General features: G+C 49.5%; 2 long non-coding RNA genes across 2 annotated transcripts in view; both read right to left on the bottom strand.

Moving 5' to 3' along the window:
- Positions 1-314: 314 nt before the first annotated feature.
- On the bottom strand, positions 315-13,986 carry LOC139037057 (uncharacterized). The gene is made up of 3 exons (XR_011489844.1): positions 13,562-13,986; positions 5,647-5,815; positions 315-741 (listed from the first exon to the last, which is right to left on the bottom strand). It is a non-coding gene; the product is annotated as an uncharacterized lncRNA (long non-coding RNA).
- A 1,295-nt stretch (positions 13,987-15,281) lies between these two features.
- The window catches only part of LOC139037460 (uncharacterized), a 47,620-nt gene continuing 37,734 nt past the window's right edge, over positions 15,282-25,167 (bottom strand). Inside the window, exons 3-4 of the long non-coding RNA XR_011490299.1 lie at positions 22,509-25,077; positions 15,282-15,409 (exon numbers count right to left, since the gene is read on the bottom strand). This is a non-coding gene — a long non-coding RNA (uncharacterized lncRNA). The remainder of the gene's footprint in view (positions 15,410-22,508; positions 25,078-25,167) is intronic.

The following is a 25,167-nucleotide window of genomic DNA, read 5'->3' as shown; positions in this document are numbered from 1 at the left end:
GGTGGGGGGATGGATAGAGAGAGTCACATGGAGACTTACAATTCCACGTGTAAAATAGATACCCAAATGGGAATTTGCTGGATGGCTCAGGGAGGTCAAACAGGGTCTCCGTGACAACCTAGAGGGCTGGGCTGGGCTGGGGAGGGAGACGAAAGGGCGAAACAGGGGCTCTGTGACAACCTAGAGGGCTGGGCTGGGCTGTGCTGGGGAGGGAGATGAAAGGGCGTTTCAAGAGGGAGGGGACATACATATACCTATGGCTGATTCTTCTTGATTTTGACAGAAAGCAACAAAATTCTGGAAAGCAATTATCCTTCAATGAAAAAACTAAATTAAAAAAAAAAAAAAGAATCCACCTACCAGTGTAGGAGCCACAGGAGGCGTGAGTTCAATCCTTGGGTTGGGTAGATCCCCTGGAGAAGCAAGTAGCAACCCACTCCAGTCCTCTTGCCTGAGAATCCCATGGACAGAGGAGCCTGGCAGGCTACAGTCCACGGGGTCGTAGTCTGAGCGACTAAGAATCTGAGCATCCCCAGCATGGGTCCTGCATCCAGCTCTCTTGGCCGGGGGTGACACCAAGCAGGACTCTCTGGGGCTCCTAGGTATGAACATTTTCTGTGTCCCCCATTTCTTGTTTGTGGGGAATAGACTCCAGCCTCCAAGAGCTTCTCTGAGTTCCAAAGGTCAGGTTCAAACAGTTGCTTGTCAGGGAAGGTAGGGTAAGCAGAGATAAGGAAGGAGCTGCCAAGAAACAATAGTACAGTCTTGGTGCAGGATCCTGGCTGTGCCTCAAGGAATACACATAATATCTTTGGTCCCTGTAGTTAAAGCTATGGTTTTTCCAGTAGTCATGTAAGTATGTGAGTGTTTGACTGTAAAGAAGGCTGAGTGCCAAAGAATTGATGCTTTCCAACTGTGGTGCTGGAGAAGACTCTTGAGAGTCCCTTGGACTCTCAAGGAGATTAAACCAGTCAATCCTAAAGAAAATCAACCCTGAATATTCTTCGGAAGGACTGATGCTGAAGCTGAAGTTCCAATAGTTAGGCCATCTGAGGCAAAGAGCCCAATCATTGGAAAAAACCCTGATGCTGGGAAAGATTGAAGGCATGAGGAGAAGCGGGGCGACAGAGGGCAAGATGGATAGTGAAGGACCAGGGAAGCCTGGCTTACTGCAGTCCATGGGGTCACAAAGAGTCAGACAAGACTGAGAGACGGAACAACAACAGAAGTAAAAACCCCAAGAAATGCAAGATGGTAACTACTTGATGAAGCATTCTTCATTCCTGGAGAACCAGAGAAGCTCATCAGGAGACCTCCTGAGGCCAGACTAAAGGAATGCAGGGCCTGCACACACCCTGCTCCTTATCAGCACCCTACCCTTGAACCATTGCAATTAAACTCCTCACCAAATCCCAGCCGGGGTTGGGACAAACAGGTTTTCAGGACACAAGTCCACTGTATCTCCCTTTGCCTGGCAAAGCAATAAAGCTTTTCTGCGTGTGTGTGCTAAGTCACTTCAGTGGCGTCTGACACTTTGTGACGCTATGGACTGTAGCCCGCCAGGCTCCTCTGACGATGGGATTCTGCAGGCAGGAATACTGGAGCAGGCTTCCATGCCCTTCTCCAGGGGGATCTTCCCGACCCAGGGATCGAACCTGAGTTTCTTATGCCTCTGGCATTGGGAGGCAGGTTCTTTACCACTGGTGCCAACTGGAAAGGCTACTCCCCTGAAGTCTCCAAGATTCAGTCTGGTACCGCGGTCTGCACTAAGGATGAGTTTCCGGCATCAGGGGTACTTGCGCTGTGCTCGGATAGGCCAGTGGTGCATCTTTCTCCCAATCTTAATCATTTTTATGACTAACTTTCCTTCTCCTCCTGGTTTTACCACAAAAAGCAAAGAGCCCCAGGTGCTTCAGAAAAGTACACAAAATGGAAAAGCCACTCACTGATCATGATGAGTTAATTGTAAGTCTGCAACGTGAAGTGGAAACGTTAAGATGTGACACAGATCTTGATATGGAAGTGGAAGAAAAACTGCCTCTTCCTTTAGGGTTCATGTCTCCCTTGAATGTGAAGACCAGCCCCCTCTGAAATGATGTGCCATTACATCCTTTGTGTGTGTGTGTGTGTGTGTGTGTGCGCGTGCTAAGTCACTTCAGTCATGTCCAACCCTTTGCAACCTTACCTACTGTAGCCCACCAAGCTCCTCTGTCCCTGGGAAGGGACAATATCAAGAATATTGGAGTGGGTTGACATGGCCTTCTCCAGGGGATCTTCCCAATCCAGGGATCAAACGCAGGTCTCCTGGGCTGCAGGCAGATTCTTTACCATCTGAGCCAATTACATCTTTTTCTCATGTAAAATTCCAGGGTCGGCCTGTTCCCCTAAGGAGTAATGTGGTGAAATGAACAACAGTGGTTGGGGTCAGAGGTCAGGGATGAGAGTCCCCTGCTCCGCCTCTCTTTCTTGAGGCCCCTTGAGTGAACCCCGCTCCTCTCTGGACTGCAGTTTTCCAGTCTGCATAATGGAAAGGACTCCATCTAGAAAATTCCATCATCATGGGACAAGCCCTGCCAACCAAAACAGACGTAATGTCGGTGTGCTTCCATGTTTGGCACCTCGGGGCCCTGGCTCTCTGGCGCACACAGACTCACGTCTGGCTCCATCATGACCTTCTGGTCTTGATGACATTCCTCATATACTGTAACCAAATCTACCAAGTTTCGCTTTTTTTAAAGTTTCTTTTTCGGGGAGGGGATGGACAGAGGGTGTGGACCATTTTTAAATCAAATACGTTTGCATTTTAAAATGAATGAATTTCTAAATCATTGAATTTGTTATAGTATTGCTCGTGGTTTACGATATGCGTCTTGGTTTTCAGCCAGGAAGTACATAGGATCTTAGCTGCCTAACCAGGGCTTGAGCTGTCACCCCCGGCACTGAAAGGCCAAGTCTTAACCACCAGACCACCAGCGAAGCCCCAAATTTTGCTTTTTTAAAAATACAAGTCTAAGGATTTAAAATCATAAAACTTTTATAAATTGGATGAAGGTGGTTAAAAGGTACGAATTTCCAATTTTAAGAAAAACAAATCCGAGGGATGTCAGGTACAATATAATGAACGCTGCTGTTTGCTATAGAAGAACAACTTATATAAGTTGTTAAGAGTTTAAATCCTAGGTTCTTCTATATATATATAAAAATATATATATATATTATAACAAAAATTGTTTTTTTTTACTTTGTAGTATGAGATGATGGATGTGCACTAGAGTTATGATGGTCATTATTTCATGAAGTATGTAAGTTAAGTCATGATGCTGGGACTTCCATGATGGTACAGTGGATAAGAATCCACCTGCCAATTCAGGCATCATGGGTTCAATCCCTGGTCCAAGAAGATCCCCACGTGCTACGGAGCAACTAAGCCCATGTGCCACAACTACTCAGCCTGAGTGCTGAAGCTACTAAGCCTGAGCGCTGCAGCTACCAAGCCTGAGCATCTAGAGCCAATGCTCTGTAACGAGAGAAGCCGCCGCAGTGAGAAGCGCACACACTGCCACAAAGGCAGCCCCTGCTCACTGCAGCTGGAGAAAGCCTGGGCAGCAACAAAGATCCGGCACAGCCCAAGTTTATACACATAAATAAATGAAGTTTACGAAGATCATGATACTGAACACCATTAACATCCACAGTGCTATGTGTCAGTTATGCCTCAAAACTGGCAGAAAAAAAAGGTGGGGGAAAGAAGTTTGATAAATTTTATGAGATTAAAGCCAACTTTCAGATAGAATTGTCTCTCAAGGTCTACAGTTTTCTAAAATGGTGTATGGGGAAAGTTGTACCTAGCGCGTGGGCCTGGAGGTTCTGCAGGCAGGGCTGAGCGAGGATCAGAGCTAGGAGCCAAGCGTGTTCACTGCCCTGACACAGCCACTCACACACGGAAGGCCTGGCCTGTGAGGGGCGCTGCCTGCGATCTGGATTCTCTGTCTCCAGGCAGGTCTCATTGCCTCAGAAACCTAGCCTGGTGTGCCGTCTAACAAAACCGTCAAGCCTGCCAGAACTGAGCCTGCCATTTTTCATGGAGCTGTGGTGAGCAACGCTCCTGATTGTGTGGCGCCTCGGTTTTTCCCTGAAATGTTTAATTTTTATACAATTTTACAGGTTACTCTCCATTTACAGTTATTAAAGATTTTGTCTGTGTGTTGAACCACACGTCCTTGAGCCTGCCTCATGCCTGGTAGTTTGCACCGCCCTTTCCCCCACTTCCATCTTGCCCCTCCTCCTCCCGCTTCCCTTCCCCTCACTGATAACCACTGGTTTATTCTCCTATCCATGAACCTGCTTCTTTTTGGTTACATTCACTAGTTTGTGGGACTTTCAATTCCACCTATAAGTGATATCATACAGTGTTTGTCTGTCTCTGTCTGACTTTTTTCACTTAGCGTAGTGCCCTCCTAGTCTAGAGCTTTATTTTTAAAGGCATTTCTGAGGTGATTTGGAAAACCGGTACAGGAAACTGGAAAGAAGTAACTCCTAGAAGCCTGTGTGACTGCTGGGCTCACTTACAGGTTCCAGAACCAAGAGGGACACCAGATACAGGGGAGCTGACGAGAGGAGAGTCCTGAGCCGTGGAGACGGGAGAGTCTCTGAAGAGCGCAGGGTTGGGGGAGGGTAGGAGGGGGGCAGGGCTCTGCACCCGGCTGTCTGGAGGGGGCTTCTGGAAACACATAACCCAGCTGTCTGGAGGGGGCTTCTGGAAACACATAACCCAGCTGTCTGGAGGGGGCTTCTGGAACCACATAACCCAGCTGTCTGGAGGGGGCTTCTGGAAACACATAACCCAGCTGTCTGGAGGGGGCTTCTGGAACCACATAACCCAGCTGTCTGGAGGGGGCTTCTGGAAACACATAACCCAGCTGTCTGGAGGGGGCTTCTGGAAACACATAACCCAGCTGTCTGGAGGGGGCTTCTGGAACCACATAACCCAGCTGTCTGGAGGGGGCTTCTAGAACCAGATAACCCAGCTGTCTGGAGGGGGCTTCTGGAACCACATAACCCAGCTGTCTGGAGGGGGCTTCTGGAACCACATAACCCAGCTGTCTGGAGGGGGCTTCTGGAACCACATAACCCAGGTGTCTGGAGGGGGCTTCTGGAACCACATAACCCAGCTGTCTGGAGGGGGCTTCTGGAACCACATAACCCAGGTGTCTGGAGGGGGCTTCTGGAACCACATAACCCAGGTGTCTGGAGGGGGCTTCTGGAACCACATAACCCAGCTGTCTGGAGGGGGCTTCTGGAACCACATAACCCAGCTGTCTGGAGGGGGCTTCTAGAACCAGATAACCCAGCTGTCTGGAGGGGGCTTCTGGAAACACATAACCCAGCTGTCTGGAGGGGGCTTCTGAACTCCGAGGCTGTTGCCGTCTCTCTTGCTGAGCCCGAGTTAACAGTGGTTCTGGTTCTGGCGGAGGCCCCACCAGGTCTCCCCTGCCCTGTCCCAGCCCAGCTCTTCCCCAGCCTCAGTGCCTCGGTAGGGACTTCCTTCATTTTCCATCCCAACTTCCTCTCACTCAGTTTCCCCCCTGGCATTTCCATTCCCCTCTTCCATGCAACGCATCCTTTTCCTCCCTCCTCCACCCCTACCTGATCGAAGAGATGCCTCCAGAATGTGGGCTGAGTCCACAATGGCAGCTAGGAGGACCCAGGACCCAGTGGAGGATTCTGCTGCTTTCCGCCAGGCCAGGGAGTCCCTGTCTCTTAGGTCCCCTCATGCACAGGGCTAATCAAAGCCCCTCTCAGGCGATGCTGATCACTAGGAAAGAAGAAACAAACACACAGACTTAAAGAATGAACTCATTGCTACCAGAGGGGAAGGGCGGTGGGGGGGGGGGGGGCGGTTAGGGTTGACATGTACACACTGCTATACTTAAGGAAGAAGACTCAGGTTTGAAATAATCCCTACAGTGCTCTCCAGATGAATCTGTGGGATCATGAATAAAATGTTAAATAACTCTTTCCCTTGCCTTGTCACTGTCTGTAATGGCACATTTTAAGTCAAGGTGTTTCCAGGAGGCCAAATTCCAGGGAAGTCAAGCATCAGGAGATGACTTAAAATGCTTAAATAATGCATGTTGTTCTTCTAGCATTTTTTGTGACTACATATTTCTGGTCTTTAGAAACAGTGCCCAAGGATCAGAGGTTTTCTTCAGGACCCAGGTCCAATTGAGAGAGCATCATACTGAGTGAAGTAAGTCACACGGAGAAGGAAAAATGCCATATGACACCCCTTATATGTGGGGTCTAAAAGAACATGGTACACATGAACCTACTTACAAAGCAGAAAGAGACACACAGACTTAGAGAATGATCTTATGGTTACCAGGGGGAAGCATGGGAGGGGGGAGTTGGGATGGACATGTACACACGGATATATTTAGAATGGATAACCATTCTGTGATATATTTAGAATGGATAAGGACTACTGTGCAGCACATGGAACCCTGCTCAATGTTATGTGGCAGCTGGGTGGGAGGGGAGTTTGGGGGAGAATGGATACCTGTATATGTATGGCTGAGTTGCTATGCTGTGCATCTGAAACTATCACAGCATTGTGAATTGTCTATGTTGTTCTTTAGTCGGTAAGTTGTGTCCGGCTCTTTGTGACCCCATGGACTGTAGCCTGTCAGGCTTCTCTGTCCATGGGATTTTCCAGGTAAGAATACTGGAGTGGGTTGCCATTTCCTCCTCCAGGACATGTTTCCAACCCAAGTATCAAATCTGCATCTCCTGTATCGCAGGCAGATTCTTTACCGCTAAGCCTGTACTCCGGTATAAAATACAAAGCTTGAAAAAAAATAAAATTACTCATTCAACAGAAAAAAAAAAAAAGAAAGAGGCTGGTCAATGATGCACTTCTAGCTTAGCTGCTGTTAAGTATTATGCAAACAAGCCCTACCCAATGTGGCCCCCCAAGCCCCGCCCACTGATCTTGAGTCCTTCACAAGGGCATTCGAAGCTGTCAGAATTCTATTTGTATTTTAAATCCTTTCCATTTTTTGCCCTGTTTGCCTCTTGCTGCCAGCTGGCATTTTCAGCTTCTCCCCCAGCTTCTACCCTCTGCCTTGGTGGCTAAGTCCTGGATCCTTAGCTCTGAGCACAGATTGGCTGGAGAGAAAGGCCCTGGTTGTGTTTGTATAAAATACCTCCCACTTTGTGGCTGGGTGTATCCTCCAGATTTAGTTTAGAATAGTCATTTTCGATTTCCTTCAGGAACTGTGCTACCAGCATGACCAGTTTATTGGAAGGAGCCAATAAAGCAAGCAGTGGGTGGTCTTCCAGATTTGGGCTATACTATAATCATATTATAATAGGAGGCAACACAGTTGCCAGTGGCTCTAAGCTTGCTTTGCATGGTTTGCATCTCAGCTTTGCCCTTGTGAGCTCTGTGTGGCTTTGACCATTTTAAACGACTTTATATGAGGAAGAGGGGGGCGAGTAGGGGACGGAACAGAGTCATGTGTCTTAGCTGAATGCTGTCCAGCCCTCACATCAGGGCCTGACACAGATTAGGGGGTCCGTGACGACACCAGCTTCTATCAGGGGTAAGAGGAGGTGGGGTGATGACCCCTGAGAAAAAGGGGGCTGGGGGAGGCCTGGCACCTTTGTCTTACCACATATGCAGCCCTAAGTGGGGCTGTTTTGGAGGTGATGCAGGGTTTGAGGGAGTTTCATAACGTTCAGGCCACTCCGAGCTAAGAATAATCCTTATCTGTAAGACGGAAATCATAGTAGTAGCTATCTGATAGGTTATTGCAGAGATTAAATGAAGCAAAGCCCAGAAAGTGCTGCGAAGAGGGTGTGGGACAGGATGAGGGCTCAGCATCACCACAGGAGCTCTTTGTCATCCGGGAGAGTATTTTCAAAATCCTTTTCTCATTCCTTCTTTTAAGATTCATTAGTGTATTTACTTTTGGTTGTGCAAGACCTTGGTCGCAGCACACGGACTTTCTCTCGTGGAGGCGAGCGGGGGCTGCTCTCTGTGCGGTGCTCAGGCTTCTCACTGCAGGGGCTTCTTGTTGCCAGCTTGGGCTCGAGTGTGGGCTTCTGGAGTTGTGACATACAGGCTGTTGTCCCACGGCATGTGGAATCTTCCCAGACAAGGGATTGAACCTGCGTCCCCTGCATTGGCACGTGGATTCTTAACCACTGGACCACCAGGGAAGCCCCTCATTTCTTTTTCGTCAAAGGACGTCTGGATCAGCAGCAGGCACGGTGCCATGGGATGGAGGTCTCTGCGCTCTGTGTTCACAGCACAGTCTTCTCAGCCGCCTCTTCCTGGTCTTCTTTAGAGAGGCCTCAGGATGAGGCTGAAAGACAGATATCAGAGAGGCCTTGCATATCCATGCATCCTCATCGGTCTCGGGGCAGTGGGGAGACAGCACTTTCTGCTCCCTGCTGAGGAGCAGACCAAGGCTGTACTTTCCCAGAGTTCACGGTCACTCCCCAAGAACCTATGCACCATCCTCCAAAGAGGCCTTTACACCACAGCCCAAAGAGGCAATCTCTCATCAGAGCTTGGGAGAAATATTCAGTAGCATTCCCTGTATATTAACAGTCTCACGTCAGCATGAGTATTACCTTTAATTTAAGGGGGAACCTGGTGGCTTAGATGATAAAGAATCTGCCTACCATGCAGGAGACCTGGGTTCAGTTCCCTGGGTTGGGAAGATCCTGTGGTGAAAGGAACCCACTCCAGTATTCTTGCCTGGAGAATTCCATGGACAGAGAAGCCTGGCTTGCAAAGAGTCAGACACAGCTGGCTGACTGGCACTTTTACTTTTTTCACTGAGATGAGTAGGCTCTGCCTCCTCCACTGGACATGGCCCTGTTGATGGGGTCAGCATTAAGCTAGTACACTGAATATGCCCACATGCCAGTCCCACTGAGACCCCAAGAGAAGCCTTGACTGGGTATGAAGACCTTGGTCTTATACACTGAAGCTCAGGAGGCATTTGTCTTTAGGTTCTTTTTTTTTTGACAGGAGTCCTTATTACTTTGATCTTAGGCCTAAAATTTGAGGAGGGAAGCAGATTTCTGTCTCTCAGAGCAAACCTGTTCAGAAATTCTCCTGGGAAGTGAAGAGTCAGGAAGGTCCCCTGGAGAAGGACGTGGTAGCCCACTCCAGTATTCTTGCCTGGAGAGTCCCATGGGCAGAGGAGCCTGCCCGGCTACAGTCCTAGGGTCACAAAGTGTCAGACGTGACTGAAGCGACTGGGCACACACACATGAGTATTCCATTGTGCGTATGTACCACATCTTCTTTATCCATTCCTCTGTTGATGGACGTTAGGTTGCTTCCGTGTCTCGGTTACTGTAAATAGTGCTCCAGTGAACACTGAGCCGCATGTATCTTTTCAAATTATATACCGTTTTGTCCCAGATATATGCCCAGGAGTGGGTTTGGCTGCTGTACCCTCATTGTATCTTCATAGAGGAGAAAGAGGGTGAGAAAACCCTTGGCACTGTCTCTCTTGAAAGGGCACTAATCCTATTCATGAGAGTCCTGACATCAAGACCAAATTGATTCAAGGAGCCCCATCTCCTTATATCATCACACTGGGAGTTAGCGTTTCAACATGAATTTGGCCAGAGGGGTGGGGCGGTGGGGGGGTGGGTCTTACACGCGCGCGCGCACACACACACACACACACACACACACACACACACACCTAGTTCACAAACAGGGAAAATCAGTAGGACAAATGGGGACTGTGGTGAAGAAGAAAATAAGATCCTTGTGCCAAGCATCCTTGGATAGAGCAATGACCCAACATTGCCAGATCAACCCATTTTCTTAAAGAAGTTGGAAAACACAGCTTCTTTTCATGTGCAAGGCAAGTTCCTGATTTTTAAATCTTGACAAGTAATTTAAAAGCTTAAAACACACACGGGCCAAGCAAAATACATCTCCAGACTGAACATGTCCCCCAGGCCTCCAGTCTGTGACCTCTGGAAAGGTCGAGGGCATGTTACTGGGGACAGAAGCTCCTCGTCTACACAGGAGTGCTTCTAGAAACACTGTCACCCGCCTGAGAGGTGGGCGCAGTTGGCTGCCGTCTGCACCACGGCAGCTCAGAAGCCACCAGCTGTTACCAGGGATGTGACAGTCCGTAACCAGGGACGGAGTTCTCTCTGGGCTTTGTCTCTGGTTAAAGATAGAGGAGCCTTCTCAATAACTCCTCCCTAGGTAAAAAGCAGCGAGTCTGAAGATAAGGCACTGAAGCTGGAACTGTGGTGGGTTTGGTAGTAAGCCAGTTCCCTGGGGTGGGACAAAGTGGGGAGAAAAGACAAAGAGTGTGTGTGTGCTGAGGTGTGTCCAGCTCTGCCACCACATGGACTGTTCACCAGGCTCCTCTGTCCATGGGGTTTTCTAGCAAGAATACTGGAGTGGGTTGCCATTTCCACCTCCAGGGGAACTTTCGGACTCAGGAATTGAACTCACGTCTGCTGCGCCTCTTGCATTGACAGTAAGGTTCTTTACCACTGTATCACCTGGGAGCCCCGAAGAGAGGGGTAAGTATGTCTGGAGGCGATCTTGATCTATTTCATGGTTTCCATTCTAGCCCAAGGTGGGACCCAAAGGTGGCCTCTAACTTAGATCCTCAACTCTCAGCAATGCCTGAGAAAGGTCACTGACCATGGGGTGACCTTCACCTGGGCCAAGCAGTTGTTGTAGAATCTCTCAAACTCAGTTCTCTCAAAAGCACCCTGAATTTCCACCTCCCACTATTTGCAAAAAAGATGACTTTCCTTCTATCACCCTTGACCTGTTCAACTTCTTGAGTTTCAAGCAGGTTCTAGAAGAGGACAGTCTTGTATACACTGTGAGACTGAACATACATATGGATAATGGCCAGACCATACGTAAGATGGAACTCGGACCCACCATCTGCAGCAACCACCCCAGGAAGTCAAGCCATAACCACTGGCCCCAAATGTCAGGACTTGATAATGACTGACTGTTTCCCTAAGTGCTGTCCCTGCTTCCAACCTAAGACCCATGAGAGAAAGCCAGATGTACATCCCTAGTGTATGCCATAAGGATGACTCTCCTACAATTAGTTGCCAGCTGCAGCTTCTCACAAAAACAGCCTCCAAGAAGGGCACACCTGGAACCCTCCCTCTTTTCCTCCATGAAGCTCCTTCTCAGCCCTGCCCGAGGCAGTGATGCCAGATACAAGTGATGGTATCTGACCCACATGCTGGGATGAGCTCCCGTTAAACAGCCTTTGGGGTTTCCCAGGTGGTACAGTGGTAAAGAATCCGCCTGCCAATACAGGAGATGCGTGTTCAATCCCTGAGTCAGGAAGATCCCCTGGAGGAGGAAATGGCAACCCACTCCAGTATTCTTGCCTGGAAAATCCCATAGATGGAGGAGCCTTGTGGGCTACAGCCTATGGGGTTGCAAAGAGTCAGGTGTGACTGAATGGCTGAGCAGGCAACCATGCAAACAGCCCTTTCCTGTTCTCGTTTAGGAGGTTTTTGTTCATTTCCATGGCTCAGGCACCCTCACACACAGTTTCATTTCCAGCTGGGGTTGCCTTCCCACCCACCCCCAGGCTCACAGTGACTGCAGAACCCACTCAGAGGAGGCAGTTTGGACAGAACTGATGGACCAGTCTGTCCCAGATGAATGGTAAAGGGGCCCAAGAGATGTCTGAAATCATTGTGTTGTGACCAGAAACTTTATTAACCTGGAGACAATGGGACAATTGTCCCAGGGCAGACAGAGCGAAGTGCTGGAGTCTGGGACAAACGAAGCTGCCTGAGTGGCCTGGGCACAGATTCCCACGTGTCGAGGCTGGCAGTGGAAGGCGCAGCCATTGACAGGCTGGGCCACCAGCAGCCCGGTCACCTCCGCACTGGAACAAGTCACAGAGGTTCTGAGCAGCCAAAAGGCATCTCACTTCTTGAGCCTATGAAAATCAACCTCTTTCCACTTTCATCAAGTCACCCAGACCTACATTACAGAAATACTTCTTGGGAAGGAGACAGCATTTTCTTATATGAGAACAAAATGTCATCACAGACAGAGAGCTTTCAATACATCATACCTGTATTTTTCAGGGAGAAGCAGTGAGAAATTAAAGAAGTAGAATTTTATCGTCTTAAATCAAAAGAGCTATTGGGATCCATCAGAGGCATATTCCTGACTCTCTCTCTCACAATTTCTGATATTTTAAAAGCCTCAAGAGAAGAATTAAAGAGTTTTCCTCCGGACAGGGTGCCGCAAAGAGCCGCACATAGAGTGCTGCTTGGTATTTGGGAGATGATCAGGACAAAGGATGAGGGGGTACCAGGTTGCAGCTCCGCCCCCCGACCCCACCCCACCCTGATCTAGGCACATGAATGGGGAGAGAAGATGCTAGAATATCTTCATTCTTCTTCAAGAACATCTGCCGATGATTTAAACCGAGGTCTCTATTCCGCGCTTGTTAATTAGGCTGACTCGGTGGAATCTGCCAGCAGGGCTGTCTCCATGAGGCTGTGTTGTCACGTGACGCAGCAGTTACCATGGAGATTATCAGCTGTGAGTGGGCTGTCCATAAGCTGAACTTGCATCTGACAAGTCAAATTTGTCAGTTTGGGGAAAGAGTTATGAGGGTTCTGTTTTTTTTTTTTTTTCTTTCCTCTTGAAGAAATTTCCTTGGCTCCTGCCCCTGCCTACCCCCTCCCCCTTTCCAACTGGGAAAGACTTTTTCCACATTGTGGTCTTGAGTCAAAGAAAGGTGGTTTTATTTTCTCTGGTGATCTGTAGAATCTGCAAGAAAGCTGGGGAACTTGCCCCGGTGGCCCCCCAGGATGATTTACGGGCAAAGTCAAATGAGCCCTGTGATTCATCTATAGACTGTGCGTGTGTGCTTGTGATGTCTCTCTAGCTGTGTCCAACTCTTTGCGGCCCCATGGACTGTAGCCCACCAGGCTCCTCTGTCCATGGGATTTCTCAGGCAAGAACACTGGAGTGGGTTGCCATTTCCTGCTCCAGGAGACCTTCCCAAGCCAGGGACTGACCCCACATCTCTTATGTCTCCTGCATTGGCAGGTGGATTCTTTACCACTAAGCCCCCTGGGAAGCCCCCACCTACAGACCACAGGGCACCCACCATGGGCTTCGTCTCTTGTATGATGGGAATGGTAGGCCAGTGGGTGAGTTTTCTCTCCCAGTGTATTTCATTTCCTCTCTTGCCATGAACTGCCCCCAGCATGCTAATGATCATGGGTGTGTGTGTGTGTACACGCCTGGGCACACATGTATTTGTCCTGCTGCTCTCTGTCCCACAGCAGGTAATGACTTTTATGGACTGGCTTTGTCAGATTAAAGGTGAAACAGCCATTGGATAAAACGTACCCTGCCAAGCTGACAGACTGCGGGAGGCAGGGTTGGAACCTGGCCAAGAAGGGAGGGACAGGCTACATGTCTGCCCTGTTGAGGAGCATCACACAACTGTAGAGACAGGGATGGGAAAGAGGCTCCTGGCCCCAAACACCTGGGTTTTACCTTGCTTCTCCTTTGGCTCATCTCCTGAGATTGCAGGAACTCTTAGCCAGTCTCCCATCTGTCACGCCCGTGACCTCACTGCACCAGCTTCAGGGGCCTCGCGTGGCAGCTAGTGGGCCCTCTGGACAGCCGCTCTGGAGCCTGCAACAGGCAGGGGTGACCAGTGACCCCCCTCGCTGGGGGCTCAGGAAGCAACCACTCACGACGACTGCCATACTAGGCCTGGCCAGTGGGTGAGCAGATCCAACAGTGCACCGTTCTTCCTGCGGCTACAGGGTCCACCTCCCATGCAGGGATGTGTGTGGCTGGAGGACAAGAGGCCTGAGGCCACGAAGTCCAGCTGGACAGCGCCGTGACTGTGTTCGGCCTCAAGTTTTCCCCAGAAGTGCCCCGCATGGAGACTCCGCTGCTCGAAGGCGGCCCTGGGTCACATCTCTTGGCATCTGAGTGGAACAGGAGGGGGTGATGGCAGAGGTCTGAGTTTTTAAAAGTAAGGCCAATGCTGTGTGTCAACTGGGTCCTATTGATGGTGTGTGTGAGCGCCTATGTGTGTATGTGTATGCACTTGAGTGAGCGTGTCTGTGTGTGCCTATGCATATGTATATGTGTCTGAGTGTTTCTATGTGTAGATATATGTTTATGTGTAAACTGTGTCTGTGTGTACAGGTGTACACATGAGTGAGTTAGAGTTTCTGTATATGTGTGTGTGTGAATTTGCATGTCTGTTTATGTGCCTCTGTGTGTGAATGTGTGAAAGTCAATCTGTGCATGTATGTGTACATGTGTGAATATGTGTGTGAATGAGTGTGTCTCTGTATAGCTCAGATGGTAAAGAATCCACCTGCAATGCAGGAGACTCGGGCTTGATCCCTGGGTGGGAAGATCCCCTGGAGGAGGACATGGCAACCCACTCCAGGATTCTTGCCTGGAGAATCCCGTGGACAGAGGAGCCTGGTGGGCTGCAGTCCATAGGGTTACAAAGAGTTGGACACAATTTCAACTCAGGCTCAACAACCATTTCATTCTCACTGTATGTGTGTGAATCTGCATGCCTGTGTGTGTATCTGCTTGTAAACATGTGTGAATATCTATGTGAATGGGTGTGTGTGCACATGTCTGTGTGTGAACACAGGTGTGAGTGTGTTTCTGTGTATGGATGGGTTTGTCTGTGTGTGTGTGAATGAGTGTGATGCACACATCTGTGTCGGTACACACATTTGTGTGTGGTAGTGGTGGGAGGTGGGTGGTACTGGGCCCCTCTCTTGGGATCAGTTCTAGAAACCTCAGGCTGCTGCTGGCTGGGACATCCACACCACCAGCCAGAGCCCAGCTTGCTTCTCTGCTGACATCACAGAAGGCCGGGCTGCTCTGGATTCTGGGGGGCTGCTGAGTTGGTCGGATAACAACCATTTTTCAGACCTGAAATTCGGTCTAGCAGGTGAGCATACATCACAAGCACAGCCTGCTATAGACTCTTTCCTGAAAGAGCTGTGCACGTACATGGCCCCCCAGTCTGTGCAGAGTCCCACCACAGGTTCCTCGTCTCATCTCCCAACCATTCTGCCAGGGTTTGCACGATTAGCCCATCCTATATATATATATACACATATATATCAGTTCAGTTCAGTAGCTCAGTCGTATCTGACTGTTTGTGAGCCCATGGACTGGCAGCACGCCAGGCCTCCCTGTCCATCACCAACTCCTGGAGCTTACTCAAACGCGTGTCCAATGGCTTGGTGATGCCATCCAGCCATCTCATCCTCTGTCATCCCCTTCTCCTCCAGCCTTCAATCTTTTCCCAGCATCAGGGTCTTTTCCAAGGAGTCAGCTCCTGGAGTTTATATAACTCTGTTATATAAAGAATATATATTCTTACTGGAGTGTAATTGATTTACAATGTTGTGTTAGTTTCAGGCATACAGCAAAATGAATCAGTTATACATATGCATATATCCACTCTATTTTAGAGTCTTTTCACATATATAACAGAGTTTTGAGTCGAGTTCCCTGTGCTATATAGTAGGTCCTTATTAGTTATCTGTTTCATACATAGTAATGTGTATGTGTCAATCCCAATCTCCCAGTATCTACCCCACCACCCCTGGTAATCATAAGATTATTTTCTACATTTGTGACTTCTGTGTTTTTAAAATTTGTACCTTTTTTTTTAGATTCCACATATAAGAGATATCATATGATATCTGTCTTTCTGTGTGTGACTTACTTCACAGAGTATGACACTCTCTAGGGCCATCCATGTTGCCGCAAATGGCACTGTTTTCATTCTTTTTTATGGCTGAGTAATATTTCATTGTGTGTATATATACCACATCATCTTGATTCGTTACTCTGTTAATGAACATTGAGGTTGCTTCCATGTCCTGGCTATTGTAAATAGCAGACCGACCTGTTCTTTAGATCCGGAAGTGAGGACCCAGAGGCATGAAGCAAAGTTTCCCACAGTGTGCACCCCATTGAGATCTGAGCTGGGCTTGGAACAAACAGGGCCTTTGCTCACCCTGTACTTACCCACACCAGTCTACAAACACCCAGTGGGTACGTGATGCTTCCAGAAAGGTGTCCAGCGTCAGGGCAGGGGTCTTTCATCCTCTGTAAGCTGGGAGAATTAAGCTCTGTCTGCCTCCTCATGCAGTGAAGTACAGCCAGCCCCCACATGGCTGACCAGGTTAGGGTCTTCAGGCCCCTCTCTCTCTCTGCTCTGAGAGTGGGGCCTGGAGCTGGACAGAGCAGAGAAGGGCCCCTCCCAGACCCATCTTCACGCCCATCTCCTGTTTCTCAGCCATGTAGCCAGGAGAGGCAGCTTCAAGGCCAAGGGCTTTGCTGGATATGAGCTAGTGAGGGCTTGGATGCCAGAGAAGAAAAGGCAGATACTTCACTCCTCCTGTATCTTGCTATGTGTTGAAGGGAGCAAAGAAAATCATCTCCTGCATATGGGACTCTTAGAAGGTCCAATTAAAATAGAAGGTTTCTGTAAAGGCCCTAGGAAATCCCCTCAATAGTTACAGCACTGCGTTCGGGGAGAGAGGCAGGCGGCACACAGGCCGGTGCCCTGTGTCAGCTGCTCCTGCAGCAGAAGAAAGCCACGCTCACAGGGACCCAGCTCCTGGCTCTGTTTTATTTTCCTGAGTGCTCCCAGGTGCACGTTTCTAGAAGCCCAGAGCTCCAGTGCTGCTGGCGAATGGAGACGCAGGCCAGGAGCCAGAACCAGAAAATAAACACACGGAGCCAGAAACCTCATGTTCCGATGCAGCTGAAAGGCAACAGATATGGGCCCTGCGGAGCAGCGGGCTCTCAGACCCCAGCTGGGAACCTCTCCCCACCCCCGCCCCAGAGGCCCTGCTCACAGGCCGCCCGCAGCTCACAGCGAGGCTGCCGTGGCGGTGGCTGTGGCTGCTGCAGGCCAGCCAGTCTGCCGCTGCGGGGAGACCGTGCCCACACCCAGCCAGGCCCTGCTCCCCGCTTCCCCTTCACTCCAGGGCCTGCGGGAGGATGGGGAATTGTCTCGAAGGACCTGGGGACTGTTGGCGGTGTCTCCCCACCACTGCCTTGCCCAGGCTACCAAAGGTTTAGCTGGCTTTTGATTTATGTGAGGGCCCCGTCCCTGGTGGCTCAGAGAGTAAAGAATCCGGCAGTGCAGGACACCCAGGTTGGACCTCTGGGTCAGGTAGAGCCCCCGGAGAAGAAAGTGGCTACCCACTCTAGTATTCTTGCCTGGAGAATCCCACGGACAGAGGAGCCTGGTGGGCTGCCATCCATAGGGTCACAAAGAGTCAGACACGACTGAGGGACTAATACTTTCATCTCTGGGGAGGCACCTTGGTGCTGAGCTGAGGGTCACAGGGTCAGTTCTCAAGGGTGGTTCCCTCTGCAAGCCTCACACCCACGGGCTGTCCTCCCAGAGCACTCGGCACACAGATGCCCATGGCCCGGCCTCTGGGTGCCTGGAGCGTCTCACTCTCTGCCCTGGCTCAGCTCCAAGCCAGACATGGTTTTCTCCATGCTTCCCATTAGCTGAGAGGGACCAAGGCCCACACATGGCCCAGTGTGGGCAGTCTCTTTGCCCCTCTGTTTGGAGGGGGTGCCATGGCAGGGTCTCAAGGTAGAGACCATCAACGCACTCTTCTCAGCCCATGACAAAGGCGGTCTGGGCGAGGTGACAGCAACAGCCCCCAGCCAGTCTGGGCTAGATTCCCAGCTCCTAACCCTCCACGTGATCTTGGGCAGCTCAACTCACTAGGCCAGTTTCCTCATCTATAAAATAGGATAAAAATGAGGCCTACCTCACAGAGTTGACCTAAGGATTAAATTAGGTTTTATGTGTATACACAGATGTATCTATATACATACTCATGTGTATATATGAAATTATATATATAAATATAAATGAATTATATAAGAATATATATACATATAATTGTATATATATTTATACATAAAAGAGATTTTAGATATAAATATCTGTGACATTATAAATACATATACTATTTAAAGTACTTAGAACAGAGACTTCCCTGGTGATCCAGGGGTTAAGACTCTGACTTGCAACGCGGGGGTCACAGGTTTGATCCCTGGTCGGGGAAGTAAGATCCCATACGCTGTGGAGCAACCAAGCCACACCACAGCTCAAGCCCACACAACGCAGGGGAGACCCCACGCGCTACAACTGAGGCCCGACGCAGCCAGATAAACAAACAAATGAAGACAAAAGCTGTTTAAGTGCTTAGAACAATGCCGGGCGCATAGTGAAGGCTCCATAAATATTAACTGTTCTTCTTTTTGTTCTTCCTCTGGTTCTTATTGTCGTTGTGATAAGCACAGCTTTGAGATCAGGCAGCCTGGGTTTCGACCCCCATCCGGCCCTTTAATAGCCCTTGAGCAGAGGTGAACTTCCTCAACCTATCCGAGCCTTACTAAATGTCTGCAGACGCAGATTAAGGTTCATTACAGATCACAGGTCTGGGGCCTCCCTGGTGGCCCAGTGGTTAGGACTTTGCCTTCCAGTGAAGGGGGTGCCAGTTCAATCCCTGGTCGGGGAGATAACATCCCACAGGCTTTGTGGCCAAAAAACCAAAACATAAAAAACTGAAGCAGCATTGTAACAAATTCAATAAAGACTTAAAAAAAAATGGTTTACTGTTAAAAGAAATAGTGGGCCTTAAACTGTACACTTAAAACTGGTTAAAATAGTAAACTTTATGTTACGTAGATTTTACCACAGTAAGAAAAAAATCCACCATAAATGAATATCAGATATTTGTCACACAAGTATCAAGAATCCATCAAATGAAGCCCATATTTTTTTTTTCCTTATAGTCTTTGTTTTTTTTTATTTTTTTTATTTTATTTTTTTTCCATTTATTTTTATTAGTTGAAGTAAGCCAGAAAGATAAAGACCATTACAGTATATTAACACATATATATGGACTTTAGAAAGATGGTAACGATAACCCTATATGCAAAACAGAAAAAGAGACTCAGATGCATAGAACAGACTTGTGGACTCTGGGAGAAGGCGAGGGTGGGATATTTCAAGAGAAGCCCATATTTTAATGAGAATATTACTTGAAGGAGTGATTCTCAAGCCGTGTGTCTGGGGCATGGTGATTACATTTGGAAGAGCCCTTGGAAGCGGGGCCATGCTGGGCCTGGGGACCTGGGAGGAGTCCAGACTAGACGCCAGTGAGGCCAGGCCTGCTTGCGGCTCTGGATACAGTCTGTGTGGCTACACCAGGGACGTGCTGGTGACCCTGGGGACAAGGTGCTCGGGTCTCTCAACAAGCCCTTCCTTGCAGAGTCTGGAGGAGGATCTTTGCCGTGGTTGTCTAGGCAAGAGGCCTGTGTGTGTTAGTCGCTCAGTCGTGTACGACTCTTTGCGACCCCATGGACCCTGCCAGGGGTCCTCTGTCCATAGGATTCTCCAGGCAAGAATACTGGAGTGCATTGCCGTTTCCTCTTTCAGGGCATTTTCCTGACCCGGGGATAGAACCTGGGTCTCCTGCACTGCAGGGGGATTCGTTACCACTGAGCCACCAGGGAAGTCCAAGAATGCTGGAGTGGGTAACCTATCCTTCCTCCAGGGGATCTTCCTGACCTAGGGGATCTTCCTGACCTAGGGGATCTTCCTGACCCAGGAATCGAACCGGGGTCTCCTGCACTGCAGGTGATTCTTCACCATCTGAGCCACCAGGAAAGCAAGAGTCCTCCTGGCCTTCTTTCCAGACCTTTCCAGAGAGCAGAGCGCCAGTACAATCTCAACACAACAGGTATCTCTGCCCTGCTCAGCCCCAGAGTGACCCAGCATGCCTTTATTCCAAAGCTGCAACAGTGGAAGCATGGTCACAGCATGCTGGCTCCAGGTCTGAACCGTGACCCAGGAGTGAGGGACTACGGAGAGCTGTCATTCATCACCAGGTGCTCACAAGCTGTCCTCTGGTTGCCTAGGCAACCTAGAAGGGCCTCTGCCTTCCCACCAGGACAAGCCTGCAGCTTCCCATGATGCAGACAGTTCTGGCGAGGAAGGATGGAAGTGGTGTGGACCGTAGGACTTGGGCCTGCAGGAGGCCTCACAAGAGCGCTCACAGCGGAGTCCGTGGCGGTCACCTCATTTGCTGAGCCTGCCATGCGCCAGGCAGCATGCCAGGGTTCCCTTTGAGTTAGAAAGGGTCCCTTTTCTCCTCACCCTCTCCAGCATTTGTTGTCTATAGACTTTTTGATGATGGCCATTCTGACTGATGTGAGGTGGTACCTCATTGTAGTTTTGATTTGCATTTCTCTAATAATTAGCAATATTGAGCATCCTTTCATGTGCCTGTCAGCCATCTGTATGTCTTCTTTGGAGAAATGTCTATTTAGGTCTTCTGCCCATTTTTTGATTGGGTGGTTTTTTTGTTTGTTTTTTGTTTTGGTATTGAGCAGTATAAGCTGTTAGTGTATTTTGGATATATATGACCTTCAAAATAAAATCACGCATACACCACCTGCCACTTTAGGAAGTCCTTATCTTCCCAGGTGGTGCTATTGGTAAAGAACCCACATGCCAATGCAGATTAGACATAAGACACGCAAGTTTGTTCCCAGGGTTGAGAAGATCCTCTGGAGGAGGGCACAGTAACCCACTCCAGTATTCTTGCCTGGAGAATCCCATGGACAGAGGAGCTTTGTGTGTGACAGTCCATTGGGTCACAAAGAGTCAGACACAACTGAAGCGACTTAGCACGCACACATCTTAACTAGTCATATCTGCAAAGACCATCACTAAATATGTTAGGTCACATTCTGCGGTTCTGGGTGGACGTGGATTTAGGGGGACACTGTTCAGCCTCACATGGACAGTGTGAGCATGTGCATGAACATGTGACTCACAGCACTGCTGGGAGGTGAGGGGGGCATGAGAGGTGCCTGTTACTGAGAGGCAGCTCCATGAGGGTACCCTGGAGAGGATATATGCGGACACAGAGTATCTCTGATCCCCTCACTGCTGGGTTCTTCTGGAACTTTTCACCTGTGTCAAGAGAGGAGGTCAGAGATCCCTGAAAGGTGCTACAGGCCTCAGAGTCCTATGTCTGTGCAGCCCTGGTGTCCAAGGACACGCAGGACCATCAGAACAGAGATGGAAGGCGTGACCCAGTGCCACCGGGATCCACACCACGGCTGATGTCACCAAGGTATTCACCGAGGGTGGACACACACTGAGGGGAGAGAGAGGAACAGGACCAGGGCAAGGGCTGGTGGGGACGCGTGCCAGGCCCAGGGCACTCACTGGGGCCTGCGCACAGCCCACTGCCACTGCCTGTGGCGGGACAGGCAGGGCAAGAGGTGATGTCCTCTTGTTTCCTACTGACACCTCCTCCCACCGGGCTCTGAACAAATATCTCTGGAAGTAAAGGAGTGATCCAGGGGTAGTGCGAGGCGAGCGGCAGCCCTCCGGCGCACGCCCACGGCTGGCGGACGCTGCCTGGGGTTTGGCTGGAGTCATTCCTCTGCAAGTCAGTCTTAGGTGAAAGTGGTACATATACACCATGGAATATTACTCAGCCGTTAAAAAGAATTCATTTGAATCAGTTCTAATGAGATGGATGAAACTGGAGCCCATTATGCAGAGTGAAGTAAGCCAGAAAGATAAAGAACATTACAGTATACTAACACATATATATGGGATTTAGAAAGATGGTAACAATAACGCTATATGCAAAACAGGAAAAGAGACTTAGATGTATAGAACAGACTTTTGGACTCTGTGGGAGAACGCGAGGGTGGGATGTTTCGAGAGAACAGCATGTATATTATCTATAGTGAAACAGATCACCAGCCCAGGTGGGATGCATGTTGTCTCATGTGCTTGGGCCTGGTGCACTGGGAAGACCCAGAGGAATCTGGTGGAGAGGGAGGTGGGAGGGGGGATCGGGATGGGGAATACATGTAACTCCATGGCTGATTCATGTCAATGTATGACAAAACCCACTGCAATGTTGTGAAGTAATTAGCCTCCAATAATAAAAAAAACCAAAAAACTCAACATTCAGAGAACTAAAAAAAAAAAACAGAGGGAATCACAGCCCTTCGGTTTCTACAACAGCAAGTCCTGATGCTGGGCCTGGAGGAAGGCTGCTCTGGTGTCGCACACTCTCTGGTTGAGCAGCCTCTCCTGACCCTGCATGTGCCTAGGGGACAGGGGACTCCTCGAAGCTTTAGCTTAAAGCAAGAACAGAGGGCATGGCCTTCCTGCCTGCCCTGCAGGTAGAGAAGTATCTGGGGTGCAGGCCCTTTCTGTCACCACAGGTCACAGGACTTGGGGTCTCCTGGCCCTGCGTGTTGACAGCCACCTCAGACCCCATTAACTGAAAAGCCACACTTGAGCACTGTTCAGCCTTGGACTGAGCCTTGACGTACCAAGGCTCCAGGACTGCCCCAGAGCCAAACCACTGACCTTGCGGAGCACGGAGACTGGACACACGTGCACGAAAGGCTCCATGGACACCCAGGCAGCATGCTCCCGGAGCACAGAGCGGGGCTCTCCTGTGGCTCCTGGTGTGAAATGGCCACACAGACCTCCTGGGGCGTTGGCTCAGCCCAGATGTCCTCTGGTCGGAGAACTGCCTCCCCATCACAGACATGGGTCTTAAGCAGCACACGCTCCACGGGATCTTTCTTTTGACTGATTCTCCAGAAAAACAGAACCCACAGGACACACACACAGAGTGATTTATTGTAAGGACCCAGCTCACACGATTACAGAAGTTGACAGGTTCCAATAACTGCATTCAGTAAATTAGAGACAAGGGGACTGCAAATGTAGTCCTGGTCTAAGTCCCAAATCCTGAGAACCAACGCTTCAGTGCTGTGAGTTCCACTGTGCGAGCCAGTATGGGCAAGACCCAGGAGGAGCTGTGCTTCATCTCGAGTCTAAAGGCAGGAAAAGATCCAAGTCCCAGCTCAGAGGCAGCGGGGCAGGAGCAGTGCCCTCCTTGTGAGAGGGTCAGCTTTTGTGGGCTACTCAGACCTTCAGCTGATGAGATGAGGCCCACCTACTTTAGGAAGAGCAACCTGCTTTACTCAGTCTATTAATCTTAAACTCTGAACTCATTCAGAAAAGCCCTCTCAGAAACACCAGACTAAGAACAATGTTTGATCAAACATCTGGGCCCTCCATGGCCCAGTCCACTGTCAGTCAAATTCCCTCTCCAGATGAATTTCCCAGTAAGAGCAGGGAGACCACCCGGTCTCTGCCTGGGCAGGATCTGGGTCCCAGTTGATTGGAGATTTTCTTTCCATATACCTTCCCACTCTCCTTGCCAACCCTTGAGTCCTTAAAGACACCATCCTTCTCAGAGCCTGTACTATGATCATGGGCACACCTTTTCCCTTAAATTACCTTGGGGTGCATTTCTTTACTTGCACCACCCCCACAGCCCCTGTGAACACTGGCTTCTTTCCATCTGGCCCTTCCTCCACCATGGGGTCTTCATGGACCTTCCCCCACCCCGAGACCTGTTGGGCTGGGTCACCCCCAGCAAACTGGCCTGCCACAGAGTATTCTACCTTCCATTCTGTGACAACAATCAGGGTGAAAACTGGAAACTGCGTTTTTAATTGTGTATATGCTTTTTTGTCATCAAACACTTGCGTCCAGAGACATAGTTCCACGAGGTGATCACTAACCTGCACAGAGATGGTACCTCTCAGAGCCCGCTTAGTGCAAGTTTGAAAGATTTTAATGATTAAACTTACAAGTCCTGCAAACTGGAGCCTCCAGAAATGCCAGGTAAGTCAGATATCTGGTTTTCATAACAATTCTAGTTACGGAGGCTTCTCCTGCATTCTTGGCTTGGTACGTGCAGTATGGTTAAAACTGAAATGTCAAAGAGCAATGATTAAAAGCCAGGAACTGGTCATTAAGAAACCTGCCTCATTGTGCTTTCATTTGTGGAGGAGAAAAGGCCGAGAGACGGGAGGGCGGCCGACCCTGCGTAAACATGACTGCATCTTTGTAGGGCTATTGGAAATCTGTGGATTGATTTTAGCTTCACACCAGCTGGAACATCACTGTGGTTTCAGGCTGAAGAGAGGAGGACTGAGTTCTCACAACTGCACGTTAGGGAAGAAGCCTCGGAGTTGACCTAACCTGACCTCTCACCTGTCAGGTGGGGACACGGGGATCCTGAGATGTTCAGTGTCACACAGCCAAGCAGTGGGAAGCTGGCTTTCACAGTCAGACCCAAATTCCAGACGGACTAAAACTGAATGTAGAAATGAAACCTTCCAACCATGAGAAATATATTCATGACATTGTGGTAGGGAAGACGGACTCATGCTGTGCTAAGTTGCTTCAGCCGTGTCCGACTCTCTGTGACCCCATGGACTATAGCCCGCCAGGCTCCTCTGTCCATGGGATTCTCCAGGCAAGAACACTGGAGTGGGTTTCCATGCCTCCTCCAGGGGATCTTCCCAACCCAGGGATCGAACCCAGGTCTTCTGTACTCCAGGCAGATCCTCTACCATCTGAGCCAGCAAGACACAAAAAGCACAAACCACATTAAGATAAAGAGCTTCTCTCCATCTGAAAACAAAGAGGGAAGCCAGTGTCTAAAGTCTGGGTTTCCTGGGTCCTGAATAATTCCTAAGAAAGCTAGGGGGAGGGACTTCCCTGGTGGTCCAGCGGCTAAGACCCTGCGCTGCCAATGCGGGGGTTCCAGGCTCGATCTCTGGTCAGGGAACTAGATCCCACAAACCACAACTAAGACCCAGAGCAACCAAGTTAATTAATTATTTTTTTTAAAAAAAAAGCCAGAGGAAAGGTCTTGTGGGAAAGAATGGCAGTGTCCCTGGGCTTCCCAGGTGGCGCTAATGGTAAAGAACCCACCTGCCAATGCAGGAGACGCAAGAGACATGGATTGGATCCCTTGGTCAGGAAGGTCCTCTGGAAAAGGAAATGGCAACCCACTCCAGTATTCTTGCCTGGAGAATCCCGTGGACAGAGGAGGCTGGCAGGCTCCAGTCTGTAGGGTTGTAAAGAGTCAGACACGACTGAAGTGACCTAGCACGCACGCACTGGTACTGTGCAGCCCCCCAGAGCAGTCCTGTGAGCC

Source organism: Odocoileus virginianus, chromosome 2, assembly GCF_023699985.2.
Source record: "Odocoileus virginianus isolate 20LAN1187 ecotype Illinois chromosome 2, Ovbor_1.2, whole genome shotgun sequence".
Taxonomy (NCBI): Eukaryota; Metazoa; Chordata; class Mammalia; order Artiodactyla; family Cervidae; genus Odocoileus; species Odocoileus virginianus.
This window is presented reverse-complemented; position numbering and strand designations above follow the sequence as displayed.